This window comes from Taudactylus pleione, unplaced genomic scaffold, assembly GCF_031769625.1.
Source record: "Taudactylus pleione unplaced genomic scaffold, aTauple2 ptg000967l, whole genome shotgun sequence".
Taxonomy (NCBI): Eukaryota; Metazoa; Chordata; class Amphibia; order Anura; family Myobatrachidae; genus Taudactylus; species Taudactylus pleione.
The window spans coordinates 12,360,001-12,370,000 of NW_028285368.1; the positions used below are offsets into that span (position 1 = coordinate 12,360,001).

Genomic DNA, 10,000 nt, shown 5'->3' on the forward strand with positions numbered 1-10,000 from the left:
TGGTATTCCCAGGTGGTCTCCCATCCAAGTACAAACCAGGCCCAACACAGCAAGGCTTACAAGATCAGACGAGATTGGGCATGTCCAGTGTGGTTTGGCTGTAGGTGCTCAAAAGCATTAAATTTACACCTCTATTACTTCTTAACTCAAGTAAATTCATTGATAAGTTGAAAAAATTAAATGTAAAATGTAAAAGAAAAGAATGTTATGGCAGTATAAAATTACCTACAGCACCTGGTATTCCCAGGGGGTCTCCCATTCATGTACTAACCAGGCCCAACACTGCATAGCTTCCAAGATCAGACGAGATTGGGCATGTCCAGTGTGTTTTCACTGTAGGTGCTCAAAAACATTAACTTTAGACCTCTTTTACTTCTTAACTCAAGTAAATTCATTGATAAGATGAAAAAATGTATTGTAAAATGTAATAGAAAAGAATGTTATGGCTATATAAAATTACCTACAGCACCGGGTATTCCCATGGGGTCTCCCATCCGAGTACTAACCAGGCCCAACACTGCATAGCTTCCAAGATCAGACAAGATTGGGCATGTTCAGTGTGGTTTGGCTGTAGGTGCTCAAAAATATTAACTTTAGACCTCTTTTACTTCTTAACTCAAGTAAATTCATTGATAAGTTGAAAAAATTAAATGTAAAATGTAATAGAAAAGAATGTTATGGCAGTATAAAATTACCTGGCATTCCCAGGTGGTCTCCCATCCAAATACTAACCAGGCCCAACACTGCATAGCTTTCAAGATCAGACGAGATTGGGCATAACCAGTGTGGTTTGACTGTAGGTGCTCAAACACATTAACTTTAGACCTCTTTTACTTCTTAACTCAAGTAAATTCATTGATAAGTTGAAAAAATGTAATGTAAAATGTAATAGAAAAGAATGTTATGGCTATATAAAATTACCTACAGCACCTGGTATTCCCAGGTGGTCTCCCATCCAAGTACTAACCAGGCCCAACACTGCATAGTTTCCAAGATCAAACGAGATTGGGCATGTCCAGTGTGGTTTGGCTGTAGGTGCTCAAATGCATTAACTTTAGACCTCTACTACTTCTAAACTCAAGTAAATTCATTGATAAGTTGAAAAAATTAAATGTAAAATGTAATAGAAAAGACTGTTATGGCAGTAAAAAATTACCTACAGCACCTGGGATTCCAAGGTGGTCTCCCATCCAAGTACTAACCAGGCCCAACAATGCATTGCTTCCAAGATCAGATGAGATTGGGTATGTCCAGTGTGGTTTGGCTGTAGGTGCTCAAATACGTTAACCTTAGACCTCTTTTACTTCTTAACTCAAGTAAATTCATTGATAAGTTGAAAAAATTAAATGTAAAATGTAATAGAAAAGAATGTTATGGCAGTATAATATTACCTACAGCACCAGGTATTCCCAGGTGGTCTCCCATCCAAGTACTAACCAGGCCCAACACTGCTTAGCTTCCAAGTTCAGACGAGATTGTGCATGTCCAATGTGGTTTGGCTGTATGTGCTCAAAAATATTAACTTTAGACCTCTTTTACTTCTTAACCCAAGTAAATTCAATGATTATTTGAAAAATGAAATGTAAAATGTAATAGAAAAGAATGTTATGGCAGTATAAAATTATCTACAGCTCCTGGTATTCCCAGGTGGTCTCCCATCCAAGTACTAACCAGGCCCAACACTGCATAGTTTCCAAGATCAGATGAGATTGGGCAAGTCCAGCGTGGTTTGGCTGTAGGTGCTCAAAAACATTAACTTTAGACCTCTTTTACTTCTTAACTCAAGTAAATTCATTGATAAGTTGAAAAAATTAAATGTAAAATGTAATAGAAAAGAATATCATGGCAGTATAAAATTGCCTACAGCACCTGGTATTCCTAGGTGGTCTCCCATCCAAGAACTAACCAGGCCCAACACTGCATAGCTTCCAAGATCAGATGAGATTGGGCATGTCCTCTGTGGTTTGACTGTAGGTGCTCAAAAACATTAACTTTAGACCTCTTTTACTTCTTAACTCAAGTAAATTCATTGATAAGTTGAAAAAATTAAAAGTAAAATGTAATAGAAAAGAATGTTATGGCTGCATAAAATTACCTACAGCACCTGGCATTCCCAGGTGGTCTCCCATCCAAGTACTAACCAGGCCCAACACTGCATAGCTTCCAAGATCAGACGAGATTGGGCATGTCCAGTGTGGTTTGGCTGTAGGTGCTCAAAAACATTAACTTTAGACCTCTTTTACTTCTTAACTCAAGTAAATTCAATGATTAGTTGAAAAATGAAATGTAAAATGTAATAGAAAAGATTGTTATGGCAGTATAAAATTACCTATTGCACCTGGTATTCCCAGGTGTTCTCCCATCCATGTACTAACCAGGCCCAGCACAGCATAGCTTCCAAAATCAGACGAGATTCGGCATGTCCAGTGTGGTTTGGCTGTAGGTGCTCAAAAACATTAACTTTAGACCTCTATTACTTCTTATCTCAAGTAAATTCATTGATAAGTTGAAAAAATTAAATGTAAAATGTAATAGAAAATAATGTTATGGCAGTATAAAATTACCTACAGCTCCTGGTATTCCCAGGTCGTCTTCCATCGAAGTACTAACCAGGCCCAACACTGCATAGCTTCCAAGACCAGACGAGATTGGACATTTCCAGTGTGGTTTGGCTGTAGGTGCCCAAAGCCTTAACTTTAGACCTCTATTACTTCTTAACTCAAGTAAATTCATTGATAAGCTGAAAAAATTAAATGTAAAATGTAATAGAAAAGAATGTTATGGTAGTATAAAATTACATACAGCACCTGGTATTCCCAGGTGGTCTCCCATCCAAGTACTAACCAGGCCAAACACTGCATAGCTTCCAAGATCAAACAAGATTGGGCATGTCCAGTGTGGTTTGGCTGTAGATGCTTAAAAACATTAACTTTAGACCTGTTTTACTTCTTCACTCAAGTAAATTCATTGATAAGTTGAAAATATTAAATGTAAAATGTAATAGAAAAGAATGTTTTGGCTGTATAAAATTTCCAACAGGTACTGGTATTCCCAGGTGGTCTCCCATCCAAGTACAAACCAGGCCCAACACAGCAAAGCTTACAAGATCAGATGAGATTGGACATGTCCAGTGTGGTTTGGCTGTAGGTGCTCAAAAGCATTAAATTTTGACCTCTATTACTTCTTAACTCAAGTAAATTCATTGAAAAGTTGAAAAAATTAAATGTAAAATGTAATAGAAAAGAATGTTGTGGCAGTATAAAATTACCTACAGCACCTGGTATTCCCAGGGGGTCTCCCATCCAAGTACTAACCAGGCCCAACACTGCATAGCTTCCAAGATCAGACGAGATTGGGCATGTCCAGTGTGGTTTGGCTGTAGGTGCTCAAAAACATTAACTTTAGACCTCTGTTACTTCTTAACTCAAGTAAATTCATTGATAAGTTGAAAAAATTAAATGTAAAATGTAATAGAAAAGAATGTTATGGCTGCATAAAATTACGTACAGCACCTGGTATTCCCAGGTGGTCTCCCATCCAAGTACTAACCAGGCTCAACACTGCATAGCTTCCAAGATCAGACAAGATTGGGCATGTCCAGTGTGGTTTGGCTTTAGGTGCTCAAAACCATTAACTTTAGACCTCTTTTACTTCTTAACTCAAGTAAATTCAATGATAAGTTGAAAAATGAAATGTAAAATGTAATAGAAAAGAATGTTATGGCAGTATAAAGTTACCTACAGCTCCTGGTATTTCCAGGTGGTCTCCCATCCAAGTACTAACCAGGCCCAACACTGCATAGCTTCCAAGATCAGACGAGATTGGGCATGTCCAGTGTGGTTTGGCTGTAGGTGCTCAAAAACATTAACTTTAGACCTCTTTTACTTCTTAACTCAAGTAAATTCATTGATAAGTTGAAAAAATTAAATGTAAAATGTAATAGAAAAGAATGTTATGGCAGAATAAAATTTCCTACAGCACCTGGCATTCCCAGGTGGTCTCCCATCCAAGTACTAACCTGGCCCAACACTGCCTAGCTTTCAAGATCAGACGAGATTGGGCATGTCCAGTGTGGTTTGGCTGTAGGTGCTCAAAAACATTAACTTTAGACCTCTGTTACTTCTAAACTCAAGTAAATTCATTGATAAGATGAAAAAATTAAATGTAAAATGTAATAGAAAAGAATGTTTTGGCTGTATAAAATTTCCTACAGCAACTGGTATTCTCAGGTGGTCTCCCATCCAAGAACAAACCAGGCCCAACACAGCAAAGCTTACAAGATCAGACGAGATTGGGCATGTCCAGTGTGGTTTGGCTGTAGGTGCTCAAAAACATTAACTTTAGACCTTTTTTACTTCTTAACTCAAGTAAATTCAATGATTAGTTGAAAAATGAAATGTAAAATGTAATAGAAAAGAATGTTAAGGCAGTATAAAATTACCTACAGCACCTGGCACTCCCAGGTGGTCTCCCATTCAAGTACTAACCAGGCCCAACACTGCATAGCTTTCTAGATCAGACGAGATTGGGAATGTCCAGTGTGGTTTGATTGTAGGTGCTCAAAAACATTAACTTTAGACCTCTTTTACTTCTTAACTCAAGTTAATTCATTGATAAGTTGAAAAAATGTAATGTAAAATGTAATAGAAAAGAATGTTATGACTATATAAAATTACCTACAGCACCTGGTATTCCCAGGTGGTCTCCAGTCCAAGTACTAACCAGGCCCAACACTGCAAAGCTTCCAAGATCAAACAAGATTGGGCATGTCCAGTGTGGTTTGGCTGTAGGTGCTCAAAAGCATTAACTTTAGACCTCTATTACTTCTTAACTCAAGTAAATTAATTAATAAGTTGAAAAAATTAAATGTAAAATGTAATAGAAAAGAATGTTATGGCTGCATAAAAATACCTACAGCACCTGGTATTCCCAGGTGGTCTCCCATCCAAGTACTAACCAGGCCCAAAAATGCATAGCTTCCAAGATCAGACAAGATTGGGTATGTCCAGTGTGGTTTGGCTGTAAGTGCTCAAAAGCAATAACTTTAGACCTCTTTTACTTCTTAACTCAAGTAAATTCAATGATAAGTTGAAAAATGAAATGTAAAATGTAATAGAAAAGAATGTTTTGGCAGTATAAAATTACCTACAGCTCCTGGTATTCCCAGGTCGTCTCCCATCGAAGTACTAACCAGGCCCAACACTGCATAGCTTCCAAGATCAGACGAGATTGGGCATTTCCAGTGTGGTTTGGCTGTAGGTGCCCAAAGCCTTAACTTTAGACCTCTATTACTTCTTAACTCAAGTAAATTCATTGATAAGCTGAAAAAATTAAATGTAAAATGTAATAGAAAAGAATGTTATGGCAGTATAAAATTACATACAGCACCTGGTATTCACAGGTGGTCTCCCATCCAAGTACTAACCAGGCCCAACACTGCATAGCTTCCAAGATCAAACAAGATTGGGCATGTCCAGTGTGGTTTGGCTGTAGGTGCTCAAAAACATTAACTTTAGACCTCTTTTACTTCTTCACTCAAGTAAATTCATTGATAAGTTGAAAATATTAAATGTAAAATGTAATAGAAAAGAATGTTTTGGCTGTATAAAATTTCCAACAGGTACTGGTATTCCCAGGTGGTCTCCCATCCAAGTACAAACCAGGCCCAACACTGCATAGCTTCCAAGATCAGACAAGATTTGGCATGTCCAGTGTGGTTTGGCTGTAGGTGCTCAATAACATTAACTTTAGACCTCTTTTACTTCTTAACTCAAGTAAATTCAATGCTAAGTTGAAAAATGAAATGTAAAATGTAATAGAAAAGAATGTTATGGCAGTATAAAGTTACCTACAGCACCTGGTAATCCCAGGTGGTCTCCCATCCAAGTTCTAACCATGCCCAACACTGCATAGCTTCCAAGATCAGATGATATTGGGCATGTCCAGTGTGGTTTGGCTGTAGGTGCCCAATACCATTAACTTTAGACCTCTATTACTTCTTAACTCAAGTAAATTCATTGATAAGTTGAAAAAATTAAATGTAAAATGTAATAGAAAAGAATGTTATGGCAGTATAAAATTACCTACAGCACCTGGAATTCCCAGGTGGTCTCCCATCCAAGTACTAACCAGGCCCAACACTGCATAGCTTCCAAGATCAGATGAGATTGGGCATGTCCAGTGTGGTTTGGCTGTAGATGCTCAAAAGCATTAACTTTAGACCTCTATTACTTCTTAACTCAAGTAAATTCATTGATAAGTTGAAAAAATTAAATGTAAAATGTAATAGAAAAGAATTTGATATCAGTATAAAATGATGTACAGCAGCTGGTATTCCCAGGTGTTCTCCCATCCAAGTACTTACCAGGCCCAACACGGCATAGCGTCCAAGATCAGACGAGATTGGGCATGTCCAGTGTGGTTTGGCTGTAGGCGCTCAAAAACATTAAATTTAGACCTCTTTTACTTCTTAACTCAAGTAAATTCATTGATAAGTTGAAAAAATTAAATGTAAAATGTAATAGAAAAGAATGTTATGGCAGTATAAAATTACCTACAGCATCTGGTATTCCCAGGTGGTCTCCCATCCAAGTACTAACCAGGCCCAACACTGCATAGCTTCCAAGATCAGATGAGATTGTTATTGTCCAATGTGCTTTGGCTGTAGGTGCTCAAAAACATTAACTTTAGACCTCTTTTACTTCTTAACTGAAGTAAATTCATTGATAAGTTGAAAAAATAAAATGTAAAATGTAATAGAAAAGAATGTTTTGGCTGTATAAAATTACCTACAGCACCTGGTATTCCCAGGTGGTCTCCCACCCACATACTAACCAGGCCCAACACTGCATAGCTTCCAAGATCAGAGGAGATTGGGCATGTCCAGTGTGGTTTGGCTGTTGGTGCTCAAAAACATTAACTGTAGACCACTTTTACTTCTTAACTCAAGTAAGTTCATTGATAAGTTGAAAAAATTAAATGTAAAATGAAATAGAAAAGAATGTTATGGCAGTATAAAATTACCTATTGCACCTGGTATTCCCAGGTGGTCTCCCATCCAAGTACTAACCATGCCCAACACTGCATAGCGTCCAAGATCAGACGAGATTGGGCATGTCCAGTGTGGTTTGGCTTTAGGCCCTCAAATAAATTAACTTTAGACCTCTTTTACTTCTTAACTCAAGTAAATTCATTGATAAGTTGAAAAAATTAAATGTAAAATGTAATAGAAAAGAATGTTATGGCAGTATAAAATTACCTACTGCACATGGTATTCCCAGGTGGTATCCCATCCAAGTACTTACCAGGCCCAACACTGTATAGCTTCCAAGATCAGACGAGATTGGGCATGTCCAGTGAGGATTGGATGTAGGTGCACAAAAACATTAACTTTAGACCTCTATTACTTTTTAACTCAAGTAAGTTCATTGATAAGTTGAAAAAATTAAATGTAAAATGTAATAGAAAAGAATGTTATGGCTATATAAAATTACCTACAGCACCTGGTATTCCCAGGTGGTCTCCCATCCAAGTACTAACGAGGCCCAACACTGCAGAGCTTCCAATATCAGACGAGATTGGGCATGTCCGGTGTGGTTTGGCTGTAGGTGCTCAAAAGCATTAACTTTAGACCTCATTTACTTCTTAACTCAAGTAAATTCATTGATAAGTTGAAAATATGTAATTTAATATGTAATAGAAAAGAATGTTATGGCTATATAAAATTGCCTTCAGCACCTGGTATTCCCAGGTGGTCTCCCATCCAAGTACTAACATTGCCCAACACTGCATAGCTTCCAAGATCAGACAACATTGGCCGTGTCCAGTGTGGTTTGGCTATAGGTGCTGAAAAATATTAACTTTAGACCTCTATTACTTCTTAACTCAAGTAAATTCATTGATAAGTTAAAAAAACTAAATGTAAAATGAAATAGAAAAGAATTTTATGGCAGTATAAAATTACCTACAGCTCCTGGTATTTCCAGGTGGTCTCCCATCCAAGTACTAACCAGGCCCAACACTGCATAGCTTCCAAGATCAGACGAGATTGGGCATGTCCAGGGTGGTTTGGCTGTAGGTGCTCAAAAGCATTAAATTTAGACCGCTATTACTTCTTAACACAAGTAAATTCATTGATAAGTTGAAAAAATTAAATGTAAAATGTAATAGAAAAGAATGTTATGGCTATATAAAATTACCTACAGCACCTGGTATTCCCAGGTGGTCTCCCGTCCAAGTACTAACCAGGCCAAACACTGCATAGTTTCCAAGATCAGACGAGATTGGGCATGTCCAGTGTGGTTTGGCTGTAGGTGCTCAAAAGCATTAACTTTAGACCTCTATTACTTCTTAACTCAAGTAAATTCATTGATAAGTTGAAAAAATTAAATGTAAAATGTAATAGAAAAGAATGTTATGGCAGTCTAAAATTACCTACAGCACCTGGGATTCCTAGGTAGTCTCCCATCCAAGAACTAACCAGTCCCAACACTGCATAGCTTCCAAGATCAGACGAGATTGGGCATGTCCAGTGTGGTTTGGCTGTAGGTGCTCAAAAACATTAACTTTAGACCTCTTTTACTTCTTAACTCAAGTAAATTCATTGATAAGTTGAAAAAATTAAATGTAAAATGTAATAGAAAAGAATGTTATGGCAGTATAAAATTACCTACAGCACCTGGTATTCCCAGGTGGTCTCCCATCCAAGTACTAACCAGGCCAAACACTGCATAGCTTCCAAGATCAGACGAGATTGGGGATTTCCACTGTGGTATGCCTGAAGGTGCTCAAAAACATTAACTTTAGACCTCTTTTACTTCTTAACTCAAGTAAAGTCAATGATAAGTTGAAAAATTAAATGTGAAAGGTAATAGAAAAGAATGTTATGGCAGTATAAAATGACCTACAGCTCCTGGTATTCCGAGGTGGTCTCCCATCCAAGTACTAACCAGGCCCAACACTGCATAGCTTCCAAGATCAGACGAGATTGGGCATGTCCAGTGTGGTTTGGTTGTAGGTGCTCAAAAACATTAACTTTAGACCTCTGTTACTTCTTAACTCAAGTAAATTCATTGATAAGTTGAAAAAATTAAATGTAAAATGTAATAGAAAAGAATGTTATTGCAGTATAAAATTACCTACAGCACCTGGTATTCCCAGGTGGTCTCCCATCCAAGTACTAACCAGGCCAAACACTGCATAGCTTCCAAGATCAGATGAGATTGGGCATGTCCAGTGTGGTTTGGCTGAAAGAGCTCAAAAGCATTAACTTTAGACCTCTTTTACTTCTTTACTCAAGTAAATTCATTGATAAGTTGAAAAAATTAAATGTAAAATGTAATAGAAAAGAAAGTTATGGCAGTATAAAATGACCTACAGCACCTGCTATTTCCAGGTGGTCTCCCATCCAAGTACTAACCAGGCCAAACACTGCATAGCTTCCAAGATCAGACGAGATTGGGCATGTCCAGTGTGGTTTGGCTGTAGGTGCTCAAAAACATTAACGTTAGACCTCTTTTACTTCTTAACTCAAGTAAATTCATTGATAAGTTGAAAAAATTAAATGTAAAATGTAATAGAAAAGAATGTTTTGGCTGTTTAAAATTACATACAGCATCCTTGTATTCCAAGGTGGTCTCCCATCGAAGTACAAACCAGGCCCAACACTGCATAGCTTCCAAGATCAGACGAGACTGGGCATGTCCAGTGTGGTTTGGCTGTAGGTGCTCAAAAGCATTAAATTTAGACCTCTATTACTTCTTAACTCAAGTAAATTCATTGATAAGTTGAAAAAATTAAATATAAAATGTAATAGAAAAGAATGTTATGGCTATATAAAATTACCTACAGCACCTGGGATTCCTGGGTGGACTCCCATCCATGTACTAACCAGGCCCAACACTGCATAGCTTCCAAGATCAGATGAGATTGGGCATGTCCAGCGTGGTTTGGCTGCAGGTGCTCAATAATATTAACTTTAGACCTCTTTTACTTCTTAACT

The 10,000-nt window shown here is 37.5% G+C and overlaps 3 non-coding genes and 32 pseudogenes across 3 annotated transcripts; all 35 read right to left on the reverse strand.

Annotated features, from left to right (window-relative positions):
* Positions 1-222: 222 nt before the first annotated feature.
* On the reverse strand, positions 223-341 carry LOC148469592 (5S ribosomal RNA; annotated as a pseudogene).
* Positions 342-457: 116 nt separating this feature from the next.
* LOC148469593 (5S ribosomal RNA) lies at positions 458-576 on the reverse strand (annotated as a pseudogene).
* Positions 577-918: 342 nt separating this feature from the next.
* LOC148469594 (5S ribosomal RNA) lies at positions 919-1,037 on the reverse strand. Its single transcript, XR_015873424.1, has one exon. It is a non-coding gene; the product is annotated as a 5S ribosomal RNA (ribosomal RNA).
* Positions 1,038-1,153: 116 nt separating this feature from the next.
* On the reverse strand, positions 1,154-1,272 carry LOC148469595 (5S ribosomal RNA; annotated as a pseudogene).
* Positions 1,273-1,388: 116 nt separating this feature from the next.
* On the reverse strand, positions 1,389-1,507 carry LOC148469596 (5S ribosomal RNA; annotated as a pseudogene).
* Positions 1,508-1,622: 115 nt separating this feature from the next.
* On the reverse strand, positions 1,623-1,741 carry LOC148469597 (5S ribosomal RNA; annotated as a pseudogene).
* A 116-nt stretch (positions 1,742-1,857) lies between these two features.
* LOC148469598 (5S ribosomal RNA) lies at positions 1,858-1,976 on the reverse strand (annotated as a pseudogene).
* A 116-nt stretch (positions 1,977-2,092) lies between these two features.
* LOC148469599 (5S ribosomal RNA) lies at positions 2,093-2,211 on the reverse strand (annotated as a pseudogene).
* A 350-nt stretch (positions 2,212-2,561) lies between these two features.
* On the reverse strand, positions 2,562-2,680 carry LOC148469600 (5S ribosomal RNA; annotated as a pseudogene).
* Positions 2,681-2,795: 115 nt separating this feature from the next.
* LOC148469601 (5S ribosomal RNA) lies at positions 2,796-2,914 on the reverse strand (annotated as a pseudogene).
* A 351-nt stretch (positions 2,915-3,265) lies between these two features.
* Positions 3,266-3,384, reverse strand: LOC148469602 (5S ribosomal RNA). The gene has a single exon (XR_015873401.1). It is a non-coding gene; the product is annotated as a 5S ribosomal RNA (ribosomal RNA).
* A 116-nt stretch (positions 3,385-3,500) lies between these two features.
* Positions 3,501-3,619, reverse strand: LOC148469603 (5S ribosomal RNA; annotated as a pseudogene).
* A 115-nt stretch (positions 3,620-3,734) lies between these two features.
* LOC148469604 (5S ribosomal RNA) lies at positions 3,735-3,853 on the reverse strand (annotated as a pseudogene).
* A 116-nt stretch (positions 3,854-3,969) lies between these two features.
* Positions 3,970-4,088, reverse strand: LOC148469605 (5S ribosomal RNA; annotated as a pseudogene).
* A 350-nt stretch (positions 4,089-4,438) lies between these two features.
* Positions 4,439-4,557, reverse strand: LOC148469606 (5S ribosomal RNA; annotated as a pseudogene).
* Positions 4,558-4,673: 116 nt separating this feature from the next.
* On the reverse strand, positions 4,674-4,792 carry LOC148469607 (5S ribosomal RNA; annotated as a pseudogene).
* A 116-nt stretch (positions 4,793-4,908) lies between these two features.
* On the reverse strand, positions 4,909-5,027 carry LOC148469608 (5S ribosomal RNA; annotated as a pseudogene).
* Positions 5,028-5,142: 115 nt separating this feature from the next.
* Positions 5,143-5,261, reverse strand: LOC148469609 (5S ribosomal RNA; annotated as a pseudogene).
* Positions 5,262-5,376: 115 nt separating this feature from the next.
* Positions 5,377-5,495, reverse strand: LOC148469610 (5S ribosomal RNA; annotated as a pseudogene).
* Positions 5,496-5,845: 350 nt separating this feature from the next.
* LOC148469611 (5S ribosomal RNA) lies at positions 5,846-5,964 on the reverse strand (annotated as a pseudogene).
* Positions 5,965-6,080: 116 nt separating this feature from the next.
* LOC148469612 (5S ribosomal RNA) lies at positions 6,081-6,199 on the reverse strand. Its single transcript, XR_015873957.1, has one exon. It is a non-coding gene; the product is annotated as a 5S ribosomal RNA (ribosomal RNA).
* Positions 6,200-6,550: 351 nt separating this feature from the next.
* On the reverse strand, positions 6,551-6,669 carry LOC148469613 (5S ribosomal RNA; annotated as a pseudogene).
* A 116-nt stretch (positions 6,670-6,785) lies between these two features.
* On the reverse strand, positions 6,786-6,904 carry LOC148469614 (5S ribosomal RNA; annotated as a pseudogene).
* A 116-nt stretch (positions 6,905-7,020) lies between these two features.
* LOC148469615 (5S ribosomal RNA) lies at positions 7,021-7,139 on the reverse strand (annotated as a pseudogene).
* A 116-nt stretch (positions 7,140-7,255) lies between these two features.
* LOC148469616 (5S ribosomal RNA) lies at positions 7,256-7,374 on the reverse strand (annotated as a pseudogene).
* A 116-nt stretch (positions 7,375-7,490) lies between these two features.
* On the reverse strand, positions 7,491-7,609 carry LOC148469617 (5S ribosomal RNA; annotated as a pseudogene).
* A 351-nt stretch (positions 7,610-7,960) lies between these two features.
* LOC148469618 (5S ribosomal RNA) lies at positions 7,961-8,079 on the reverse strand (annotated as a pseudogene).
* A 116-nt stretch (positions 8,080-8,195) lies between these two features.
* Positions 8,196-8,314, reverse strand: LOC148469619 (5S ribosomal RNA; annotated as a pseudogene).
* Positions 8,315-8,430: 116 nt separating this feature from the next.
* LOC148469620 (5S ribosomal RNA) lies at positions 8,431-8,549 on the reverse strand (annotated as a pseudogene).
* A 116-nt stretch (positions 8,550-8,665) lies between these two features.
* On the reverse strand, positions 8,666-8,784 carry LOC148469621 (5S ribosomal RNA; annotated as a pseudogene).
* Positions 8,785-8,899: 115 nt separating this feature from the next.
* Positions 8,900-9,018, reverse strand: LOC148469622 (5S ribosomal RNA; annotated as a pseudogene).
* Positions 9,019-9,134: 116 nt separating this feature from the next.
* LOC148469623 (5S ribosomal RNA) lies at positions 9,135-9,253 on the reverse strand (annotated as a pseudogene).
* A 116-nt stretch (positions 9,254-9,369) lies between these two features.
* Positions 9,370-9,488, reverse strand: LOC148469624 (5S ribosomal RNA; annotated as a pseudogene).
* A 116-nt stretch (positions 9,489-9,604) lies between these two features.
* On the reverse strand, positions 9,605-9,724 carry LOC148469625 (5S ribosomal RNA; annotated as a pseudogene).
* Positions 9,725-9,840: 116 nt separating this feature from the next.
* Positions 9,841-9,959, reverse strand: LOC148469626 (5S ribosomal RNA; annotated as a pseudogene).
* Positions 9,960-10,000: the final 41 nt, after the last annotated feature.